At 46.9% G+C, this 12221-nt stretch overlaps 1 pseudogene; it reads right to left on the minus strand.

Moving 5' to 3' along the window:
* The window catches only part of LOC124035488, an 86746-nt pseudogene extending 78090 nt beyond the window's left edge, over positions 1 to 8656 (minus strand).
* Positions 8657 to 12221: the final 3565 nt, after the last annotated feature.

Genomic DNA, 12221 nt, shown 5'->3' on the forward strand with positions numbered 1-12221 from the left:
GCCTGTCTGGGTTCCCCCCCCCCCTTGGGTTGTACCGTGTCGGGGATCTTTGTGGGCTATACTCGGCCTTGTCTCAGGATGGTAAGTTGGTGGTTGAAGATTTCCCTCTAGTGGTGTGGGGGCTGTGCTTTGGCAAAGTGGGTGGGGTTATATCCTTCCTGTTTGGCCCTGTCCGGGGGTGTCCTCGGATGGGGCTACAGTGTCTCCTGACCCCTCCTGTCTCAGCCTCCAGTATTTATGCTGCAGTAGTTTATGTGTCGGGGGGCTAGGGTCAGTTTGTTTATCTGGAGTACTTCTCCTGTCCTATTCGGTGTCCTGTGTGAATCTAAGTGTGCGTTCTCTAATTCTCTCCTTCTCTCTTTCTTTTTTTTCTCTCTCGGAGGACCTGAGCCCTAGGACCATGCCCCAGGACTACCTGACATGATGACTCCTTGCTGTCCCCAGTCCACCTGGCCATGCTGCTGCTCCAGTTTCAACTGGCCTGGGCCCTAGGACCATGTCCCAGGACTACCTGACATGAGGACTCCTTGCTGTCCCCAGTCCACCTGGCCATGCTCCTGCTCCAGTTTCAACTGTTCTGCCTTACTATTATTCAACCATGCTGGTCATTTATGAACATTTGAACATCTTGGCCACGTTCTGTTATAATCTCCACCCGGCACAGCCAGAAGAGGACTGGCCACCCCACATATGCTCTCTCTAATTCTCTCTTTCTTTCTCTCTCTCGGAGGACCTGAGCCCTAGGACCGTGCCCCAGGACCACCTGACATGATGGCTCCTTGCTGTCCCCAGTCCACCTGACTGTGCTGCTGCTCCAGTTTCAACTGTTCTGCCTTATTATTATTTGACCATGCTGGTCATTTATGAACATTTGAACATCTTGGTCATGTTCTGTTATAATCTCTACCCGGCACAGCCAGAAGAGGACTGGCCACCCCACATAGCCCGGTTCCTCTCTAGGTTTCTTCCTAGGTTTTGGCCTTTCTAGGGAGTTTTTCCTAGCCACCGTGCTTTTACACCTGCATTGTTTGCTGTTTGGGGTTTTAGGCTGGGTTTCTGTACAGCACTTTGAGATATCAGCTGATGTACGAAGGGCTATATAAATAAATTTGATTTGATTTGATGATTGATAATCTGTATTACAGGTCTGGATTGATAAACTGCATGATTACAACTCCTCAGAGATATTGTTTTATACAGATACATTGTATTTGCAGATGTTGACACACTAACTAATGATATGTAATGACTAACAGTTTACCAATGGTTACCTAACTAACTATGTAATCCTTTCACTTCAACAGCATAAGTGGTTCACTTCAGGTCTAAACCTCAACCAGCTGAAGGGATGACCGTCCTGTCTCCCAGACCCCAGACTGCAGTGTGTCCTGAGAGGGCTCTATAAGAACATGTCTGACCACCTCAACGGGCTGAAGGGATGACCGTCCTGTCTCCCAGACCCCAGACTGCTGTGTGTCCTGAGAGGGCTCTATAAGAACATGTCTGACCACAGAAAACGGCTGGTGATTCAACTGGTTTCATTTGACTGGGCAGCCTTTGGGTGAGAGTCCGAAAACAACCACAATTGTAATGTAATTCTTTCCATCCCTTGTCTCACTCCTTGTAGTGTGTGTGTGTGTGTGTGTGTGTGTGTGTGTGTGTGTGTGTGTGTGTGTGTGTGTGTGTGTGTGTGTGTGTGTGTGTGTGTGTGTGTGTGTGTGTGTGTGTGTGTGTGTGTGTGTGTGTGTGTGTGTGTGTGCTAGCAGGACATCATGGCAACCGCTACCCTCCACACCCTCACTCTGTTTGATGTGCACTTATCACTGTCTCTGGGCACCCAGGCTGTTTAGCCCAGTCAGGAGATAACACTCCCCTGGATCCCCAAGGTCACACACACACACACACACACACACACACACACACACACACACACACACACACACACACACACACACACACACACACACACACACACACACACACACACACACACACACACACACACACACACACACACACACACACACACACACACACCCCTCCACAGAGTGACTGTCACTGGGCAGAACCACACAGACACACCCCATCCTCCCCTCAGACTTCCTCCCTCCCTCCTTTCTCCACTGTTTTCATCCTCTCAGACTTCCTCCCTTCCTCCTTTCTCCACTGTCTTCATCCACTCAGACTTCCTCCCTCCATTCTCCACTGTCTTCCACCTACTCCCCCTTTCTTCATCTCCCTCCTCCTCTCATTCTCTGACAGGGTTTACCCACAATCCCTCCTGTAAGTGTGTGACTCTCACCAGAACCCCTTCTCAGCATCTAGGCTACACAAATGACTTTTCACATTTCACTGTGAACAACCACCCACACTGAATAAATTCACTGGAATATGGGATCATTATCTGGGTCTAGGGATGATGCGAGTGCTTCTCTACAATGGAATCCTGACACAAAACCTTCAAGTGGTGTGTGTGTGTGTTGTCCAGAGTCTAGGTGATCTATTTTGGCCCAGGTTTTAATTCCCTGCATGGGAGTTGGCCTGCTAATTTTACTGTAAGGCCTCTCTCTCTCTCACTCTCACTCTGTCTCTCCCTCTGTCTCTCTCTCTGTATTTCTTTCTCCCTTTCTCTCTTTGTCTCTGTCTGTCTGTCTGTCTGTCTGTCTGTCTGTCTGTCTGTCTGTCTGTCTGTCTGTCTGTCTGTCTGTCTGTCTGTCTGTCTGTCTGTCTGTCTGTCTGTCTGTCTGTCTGTCTGTCTGTCTGTCTGTCTCTCTCTCTCTCGCCCTCTCTCTCGCTCTCTCTCTCTCTCTCTCTCTCTCTCTCTCTCTCTCTCTCTCTCTCTCTCTCTCTCTCTCTCTCTCTCTCTCTCTCTCTCTCTCTGTCTCACTCTCTCTCGCTCTCTCTGCTCCTTAATTGATTAAGACGCTCAAACCTGCTGATGACTCTAAGCTTTACTCTCAGCCAGCAACACATACATCCAGCAACACATACATCCAACAAACAACTTGACTGACTGTCAAACCAACACTCACCCACCCAGACACTAACGCATATGGACACACACACACACACACACACACACACACACACACACACACACACACACACACACACACACACACACACACACACACACACACACACACACACACACACACACACACACACACACACACACACACACACACACACACAGTGCCTTGCGAAGGTATTCAGCCCCTTGAACTTTGCGACCTTTTGCCACATTTCAGGCTTCAAACATAAAGATATAAAACTGTATTTTTTTGTGAAGAATCAACAACAAGTGGGACACAATCATGAAGTGGAACGACATTTATTGGATATTTCAAACTTTTTCAACAAATCAAAAACTGAAAAATTGGGCGTGCAAAATTATTCAGCCCCCTTAAGTTAATACTTTGTAGCGCCACCTTTTGCTGTGATTACAGCTGTAAGTCGCTTGGGGTATGTCTCTATCAGTTTTGCACATCGAGAGACTGACATTTTTTGCCATTCCTCCTTGCAGAACAGCCCGAGCTCAGTAAGGTTGGATGGAGAGCATTTGTGAACAGCAGTTTTCAGTTCTTTCCACAGATTCTCGATTGGATTCAGGTCTGGACTTTGACTTGGCCATTCTAACACCTGGATATGTTTATTTTTGAACCATTCCATTGTAGATTTTGCTTTATGTTTTGGATCATTGTCTTGTTGGAAGATAAATCTCCGTCCCAGTCTCAGGTCTTTTGCAGACTCCATCAGGTTTTCTTCCAGAATGGTCCTGTATTTGGCTCCATCCATCTTCCCATCAATTTGAACCATCTTCCCTGTCCCTGCTGAAGAAAAGCAGGCCCAAACCATGATGCTGCCACCACCATGTTTGACAGTGGGGATGGTGTTTTCAGGGTGATGAGCTGTGTTGCTTTTACGCCAAACATAACGTTTTGCATTGTTGCCAAAAAGTTCAATTTTGGTTTCATCTGACCAGAGCACCTTCTTCCACATGTTTGGTGTGTCTCCCAGGTTGCTTGTGGCAAACTTTAAACAACACTTTTTATGGATATCTTTAAGAAATGGCTTTCTTCTTGCCACTCTTCCATAAAGGCCAGATTTGTGCAATATACGACTGATTGTTGTCCTATGGACAGAGTCTCCCACCTCAGTTGTAGATCTCTGCAGTTCACCCAGATGCACAATCGAGAGCATCCTGGCGGGCTGTATCACCGCCTGGTACGGCAACTGCTCTGCCCTCAACCGTAAGGCTCTCCAGAGGGTAGTGAGGTCTGCACAACGCATCACCGGGGCAAACTACCTGCCCTCCAGGACACCTACACCACCCGATGTTACAGGAAGGCCATAAAGATCATCAAGGACATCAACCACCCGAGCCACTGCCTGTTCACCCCGCTATCATCCAGAAGGCGAGGTCAGTACAGGTGCATCAAAGCTGGGACCGAGAGACTGAAAAACAGCTTCTATCTCAAGGCCATCAGACTGTTAAACAGCCACCACTAACATTGAGTGGCTGCTGCCAACACACTGTCATTGACACTGACCCAACTCCAGCCACTCTAATAATGGGAATTGATGGGAAATTATGTAAATATATCACTAGCCACTTTAAACAATGCTACCTTATATAATGTTACTTACCCTACATTATTCATCTCATATGCATACGTATATACTGTACTCTACATCATCGACTGCATCCTTATGTAATACATGTATCACTAGCCACTTTAACTATGCCACTTTGTTTACTTTGTCTACATACTCATCTCATATGTATATACTGTACTCGATACCATCTACTGTATGCTGCTCTGTACCATCACTCATTCATATATCCTTATGTACATATTCTTTATCCCCTTACACTGTGTATAAGACAGTAGTTTTGGAATTGTTAGTTAGATTACTTGTTGGTTATCACTGCATTGTCGGAACTAGAAGCACAAGCATTTCGCTACACTCGCATTAACATCTGCTAACCATGTGTATGTGACAAATAAAATTTGATTTGAGTGATCATGGGCCTCTTGGCTGCATCTCTGATCAGTCTTCTCCTTGTATGAGCTGAAAGTTTAGAGGGACGGCCAGGTCTTGGTAGATTTGCAGTGGTCTGATACTCCTTCCATTTCAATATTATCGCTTGCACAGTGCTCCTTGGGATGTTTAAAGCTTGGGAAATCTTTTTTGTATCCAAATCCGGCTTTAAACTTCTTCACAACAGTATCTCGGACCTGCCTGGTGTGTTCCTTGTTCTTCATGATGCTCTCTGCGCTTTTAACGGACCTCTGAGACTATCACAGTGCAGGTGCATTTATACAGAGACTTGATTACACACAGGTGGATTGTATTTATCATCATTAGTCATTTAGGTCAACATTGGATCATTCAGAGGTCCTCACTGAACTTCTGGAGAGAGTTTGCTGCACTGAAAGTAAAGGGGCTGAATAATTTTGCACGCCCAATTTTTCAGTTTTTGATTTGTTAAAAAAGTTTGAAATATCCAATAAATGTCGTTCCACTTCATGATTGTGTCCCACTTGTTGTTGATTCTTCACAAAAAAATACAGTTTTGTATCTTAATGTTTGAAGCCTGAAATGTGGCAAAAGGTCGCAAAGTTCAAGGGGGCCGAATACTTTCGCAAGGCACTGTACATACAAACTCAGCAATCAATACTAATCTCGTAAAACAATATTCATCTAATTAACAACTAATCAACATGGATGCTGCACACAGACAAACATTTCAGAAGCACACTGATGTTTACACACAGGGAAATACACTGATGTTTACACACAGGGGAATACACTGATGTTTACACACAGGGAAATATACTGATGTTTACACACAGGGGAATACACTGATGTTTACACACAGGGAAATACATTGATGTTTACACAGGGAATACATTGATGTTTACACACAGGGGAATACATTGATGTTTACACACAGGGAAATGTATTAATGTTTACACACAGGGAAATATACTGATGTTTACACACAGGGGAATACATTGATGTTTACACACAGGGAAATGTATTAATGTTTACACACAGGGAAATATACTGATGTTTACACACAGGGAAATACATTGATGTTTACACACAGGGAAATGTTTTATTGTTTACACACAGGGAAATATACTGATGTTTACACACAGGGAAATGTATTAATGTTTACACACAGGGAAATATGTTTACACACAGGGAAATATACTGATGTTTACACACAGGGAAATGTTTTAATGTTTACACACAGGGAAATATACTGCTGTTTACACACAGGGAAATGTATTAATGTTTACACACAGGGAAATATACTGATGTTTACACACAGGGAAATATACTGATGTTTACACACAGGGAAATATACTGATGTTTACACACAGGGAAATATACTGATGTTTACACACAGGGAAATATACTGATGTTTACACACAGGGAAATATACTGATGTTTACACACAGGGGAATATACTGATGTTTACACACAGGGAAATATACTGATGTTTACACACAGGGAAATATACTGATGTTTACACACAGGGAAATATACTGATGTTTACACACAGGGAAATATACTGATGTTTACACTGACGTTTCCACATATGGAAACACACTGACATTTACAAATGATGACAGTGTGATCTTTCCGCAGCCACATGCATGTGGGAGTCAGACTGGGTTTATCTCCGTCCCAAACCCTGAGAGACTGAAAGTTCACCTGTTGACACGTGATAATATTTCCTACCAAGTGACCATTTGACAGGCAGATAAAAAGCACAACCTCAGCACCAGCCTGGACATTCCTTGATTAAGGCTTCTAATCACATGGTTGAAACTCACTGATTCAGAGGGGTTGGGGTGGCAGGGTAGCCTAGTGGTTAGAGCATTGGACTAGTTGCAAGTTCAAATCCCTGAGCTGACAAGGTACAAATCTGTCGTTCTGCCACTGAACAGGTAGTTAACCCACTGTTCCTAGGCCGTCATTGAAAATAAGAAAGATACATTCAAGCTGAATGCATTCAGCTGTACAACTGACCATTCTTTCAAGTTTTACACACAGAATCCTCCAATACTGAACCTCACAGATCTACAATACTGAACCTCACAGAACTCTAACTAGATATTCAATACTGAACCTCACAGAACTCTAACTAGATCTACAATACTGAACCTCACAGAACTCTAACTAGATCTACAATACTGAACCTCACAGAACTCTAACTAGATCTACAATACTGAACCTCAAAGAACTCTAACTAGATCTACAATACTGAACCTCACAGAACTCTAACTAGATCTACAATACTGAACCTCACAGAACTCTAACTAGATCTACAATACTGAACCTCACAGAACTCTAACTAGATCTACAGTACTGAACCTCACAGAACTCTAACTAGATCTACAATACTGAACCTCACAGAACTCTAACTAGATCTACAATACTGAACCTCACAGAGCTCTAACTAGATATACAATACTGAACCTCACAGAACTCTAACTAGATCTTCAATACTGAACCTCACAGAACTCTAACTAGATCTACAATACTGAACCTCACGGAACTCTAACTAGATCTACAATACTGAACCTCACAGAACTCTAACTAGATCTACAATACTGAACCTCACAGAACTCTAACTAGATCTACAATACTGAACCTCACAGAACTCTGACTAGATCTACAATACTGAACCTCACAGAACTCTAACTAGATCTACAATACTGAACCTCACAGAGCTCTAACTAGATCTACAATACTGAACCTCACAGAACTCTAACTAGATCTACAATACTGAACCTCACAGAACTCTAACTAGATCTACAATACTGAACCTCACAGAACTCTAACTAGATCTACAATACTGAACCTCACAGAACTCTAACTAGATCTACAATACTGAACCTCACAGAACTCTAACTAGAACTACAATATGGAACCTCACAGAACTCAAACTAGATCTACAATATGGAACCTCACAGAACTCTAACTGGATCTAGAACCACCAGCTAAATTTAAACCCTGCTGTATCTTGCTACAGCCCAAGTTTCAGCCCCCAAGTCAACTCACACCAGATCCCCATCCTCTCATGAGTCTGTAGTACAATACTGTATGATATCAACAGTCAGCTAAAGTCTAAGCACTGCTGTGTGTCCCTGTTTTGACCTGCAACTGTGGTACTGACTTTCACGCCCAGTAGACACACGCAAGCTCTTCCACCTGCTCGTCTAGCTGTACAGCAGTGCACATGTCCATAGTACAATACTACACCATGAGCAGCTGTCCCAGGTAGAGCTGAAACCCTCTGTCCCAGTCCTGCCTGGTAACAGGACTGTTAGTGTGAAGGACACGTACGGTACAAGACAACCAAACTACTGTAACCCATGTAGTGCTGAGCCCCAAACCAGACGTGTCCTGTCTTCACTGTCACCCAACCTCCACATCTCTCCTCCTTCCCAGGTTTGTCCTCTTACCTTTGTGACAGTCATGCAGAGGCAGTGGGCGAGGAGCGGAGCGATGTCCACTTAAACCAAAGCTGTAATACGCCGCAGGATTGAGAGAGAGGAGATCTCTGCTGAGCACGCACAGAGAGAGAGAGAGAGAGAGGAGAGCTCTGCTGAGCATGCACAGAGAGAGAGAGAGAGAGAGAGGAGAGCTCTGCTGAGCACGCACAGAGAGAGAGAGAGAGGAGAGCTCTGCTGAGCACGCACAGAGAGAGAGAGAGAGAGAGAGAGAGAGAGAGAGAGAGAGAGAGAGAGAGAGAGAGAGAGAGAGAGGAGGGGGAAAAGCCGGGTTACTGTGTGTCTCCCACTAAGTGGTGGTGCTGCTGTTGCCGAGTGCTGCAGTGAAGTAACAGGAGGGAGGCAGTGTGTGGTTACTACAACAGGAAAATGCTCTGCTTCGTTCCCCTCCCTCTCCCCCTCCGGTCCTCCCTCTCAGCCCTCCTACACACCTACACTGGCTGCACTCCTCTCTCTCTCTCCCTCATCCTGTTCATTTTCTGCCAATCTGATTACAGACTAGCTAATGAAGCTTATTGATGTTTAGAGGGATGGAGGGATTGGTGTTGCCTGGGACAGGAGAAGGCTGCAGTGGAATAGAGAGAGAGAGGGAGGCAGAGCCCAAAGAGCTGTGTGCTGTGTCGCAGTCTACTGCCCGGGCTGTGAGTGCCAAAAGGCTGCACGTCAGCTAGTACGTGTGTGGGGAAGAGAGTGTGAGAGAGGGAGTGATGAGGAGAGAGGAGTGATGGAGATAGAATTGAGAGGGAGTGATGGAGAGAGAGGGAGTGATGGAGAGAGAGGAGCAAGGGAGTGATGGAGAGAGAGGAGCAAGGGAGTGATGGAGAGAGAGGAGTGATGGAGAGAGAGGGAGTGATGGAGAGAGAGGAGAGAGGAGTGATGGAGAGAGAGGAGAGAGGTGTGATGGAGAGAGGGAGTGATGGAGAGAGAGGGAGTGATGAAGAGAGAGGGAGTGATGAAGAGAGAGAAGAGAGAGGGAGTGATGGAGAGAGAGGGAGTGATGGAGAGAGAGGGAGTGATGGAGAGAGAGGAGAGAGGAGTGATGGAGAGAGGAGTGATGAGAGACGGAGTGATGGAGAGAGAGGGAGTGATGAAGAGAGAGGGAGTGATGAAGAGAGAGAAGAGAGAGGGAGTGATGGAGAGAGAGGGAGTGATGGAGAGAGAGGGAGTGATGGAGAGAGAGGAGAGAGGAGTGATGGAGAGAGAGGGAGTGATGGAGAGAGGAGTGATGAGAGAGGAGTGATGAGAGAGGGAGTGATGGAGAGAGAGGAGAGAGGAGTGATGGAGAGAGGAGTGATGAGAGAGGGAGTGATGGAGAGAGGAGTGATGAGAGAGGAGTGATGAGAGAGGGAGTGATGGAGAGAGGAGTGATGAGAGAGAGAGGAGAGAGAGGGAGTGATGGAGAGAGAGGGTGTGATGAGGAGAGAGGAGTGATGGAGAGCGAGGGAGTGATGGAGAGAGAGGAGAGAGAGGGAGTGATGGAGAGAGAGGGAGTGATGGAGAGAGAGGGAGTGATGAAGAGAGAGGGTGTGATGAGGAGAGAGGAGTGATGGAGAGCGAGGGAGTGATGGAGAGAGAGGAGAGAGAGGGAGTGATGGAGAGAGAGGGAGTGATGGAGAGAGAGGGAGTGATGAAGAGAGAGGGAGTGATGAAGAGAGAGAAGAGAGAGGGAGTGATGGAGAGAGAGGGAGTGATGGAGAGAGAGGGAGTGATGGAGAGAGAGGAGAGAGGAGTGATGGAGAGAGAGGGAGTGATGGAGAGAGGAGTGATGAGAGAGGAGTGATGAGAGAGGGAGTGATGGAGAGAGAGGAGAGAGGAGTGATGGAGAGAGGAGTGATGAGAGAGGGAGTGATGGAGAGAGGAGTGATGAGAGAGGAGTGATGAGAGAGGGAGTGATGGAGAGAGGAGTGATGAGAGAGAGAGGAGAGAGAGGGAGTGATGGAGAGAGAGGGTGTGATGAGGAGAGAGGAGTGATGGAGAGCGAGGGAGTGATGGAGAGAGAGGAGAGAGAGGGAGTGATGGAGAGAGAGGGAGTGATGGAGAGAGAGGGAGTGATTGAGAGAGAGGGAGTGATGGAGAGAGAGGAGAGAGGAGTGATGGAGAGAGAAGCGAGAGGGAGTGACGGAGAGAGAGGAGAGAGGAGTGATGGAGAGAGAGGAGAAAGGTAGTGATGGAGAGAGGAGAGATGAGTGATGGAGAGAGGAGTGATGGAGAGAAAGATGGAGGGCAGGATTCAGTTCACTTTTAACCTTATTCTGGAAATGTATAGTGGGTAAGAAATATTTAGATGGAATGATTAAATGGCACAACACACACACACAAGTACTCAGACATGGTACTGAACTTCTTAATCCGAAATGCTGACATTATTGAGAGCCAGCAACGTACACGTCACTTCACTTAACTTCACTATACATAGTGTGTTTTACCATTTATTAGAAAATATTAAAATGCATAGTGTTGGAGTTAGTACTCTGCTCCTTCAGGGCAGCTCACTGCCAGAGCTAAGAGTTAGGACTCTGCTCCTTCAGGGCAGCTCACTGCCAGAGCTAAGAGTTAGGACTCTGCTCCTTCAGGGCGGCTCACTGCCAGAGCTAAGAGTTAGGACTCTACTCCTTCAGGGCAGCTCACTGCCAGAGCCAAGAGTTAGGACTCTGCTCCTTCAGGGCAGCTCACTGCCAGAGCCAAGTGTTAGTACTCTGCTCCTTCAGGGCAGCTCACTGCCAGAGCTAAGAGTTAGGACTCTGCTCCTTCAGGGCAGCTCACTGCCAGAGCTAAGAGTTAGGACTCTGCTCCTTCAGGACAGCTCACTGCCAGAGCGAAGAGTTAGGACTCTGCTCCTTCAGGGCAGCTCACTGCCAGAGCTAAGAGTTAGGACTCTACTCCTACAGGGCAGCTCACTGCCAGAGCTGAGTTAGGACTCTGCTCCTTCAGGGCAGCTCACTGCCAGAGCTAAGAGTTAGGACTCTGCTCCTTCAGGGCAGCTCACTGCCAGAGCTAAGAGTTAGGACTCTGCTCCTACAGGGCAGCTCACTGCCAGAGCCAAGAGTTAGGACTCTGCTCCTTCAGGGCAGCTCACTGCCAGAGCTAAGAGTTAGGACTCTGCTCCTTCAGGGCAGCTCACTGCCAGAGCTTAGAGTTAGGACTCTGCTCCTTCAGGGCAGCTCACTGCCAGAGCTAAGAGTTAGGACTCTGCTCCTTCAGGGCAGCTCACTGCCAGAGCTAAGAGTTAGGACTCTGCTCCTTCAGGGCAGCTCACTGCCAGAGCCAAGAGTTAGGACTCTACTCCTACAGGGCAGCTCACTGCCAGAGCCAAGAGTTAGGACTCTGCTCCTTCAGGGCAGCTCACTGCCAGAGCTAAGAGTTAGGACTCTGCTCCTTCAGGGCAGCTCACTGCCAGAGCTAAGAGTTAGGACTCTACTCCTACAGGGCAGCTCACTGCCAGAGCCAAGAGTTAGGACTCTGCTCCTTCAGGGCAGCTCACTGCCAGAGCTTAGAGTTAGGACTCTGCTCCTTCAGGGCAGCTCACTGCCAGAGCTAAGAGTTAGGACTCTGCTCCTTCAGGGCAGCTCACTGCCAGAGCCAAGAGTTAGGACTCTACTCCTACAGGGCAGCTCACTGCCAGAGCCAAGAGTTAGGACTCTGCTCCTTCAGGGCAGCTCACTGCCAGAGCCAAGAGTTAGGACT

This window comes from Oncorhynchus gorbuscha, linkage group LG05 (genome assembly GCF_021184085.1).
Source record: "Oncorhynchus gorbuscha isolate QuinsamMale2020 ecotype Even-year linkage group LG05, OgorEven_v1.0, whole genome shotgun sequence".
In the NCBI taxonomy this organism is placed as follows: domain Eukaryota; kingdom Metazoa; phylum Chordata; class Actinopteri; order Salmoniformes; family Salmonidae; genus Oncorhynchus; species Oncorhynchus gorbuscha.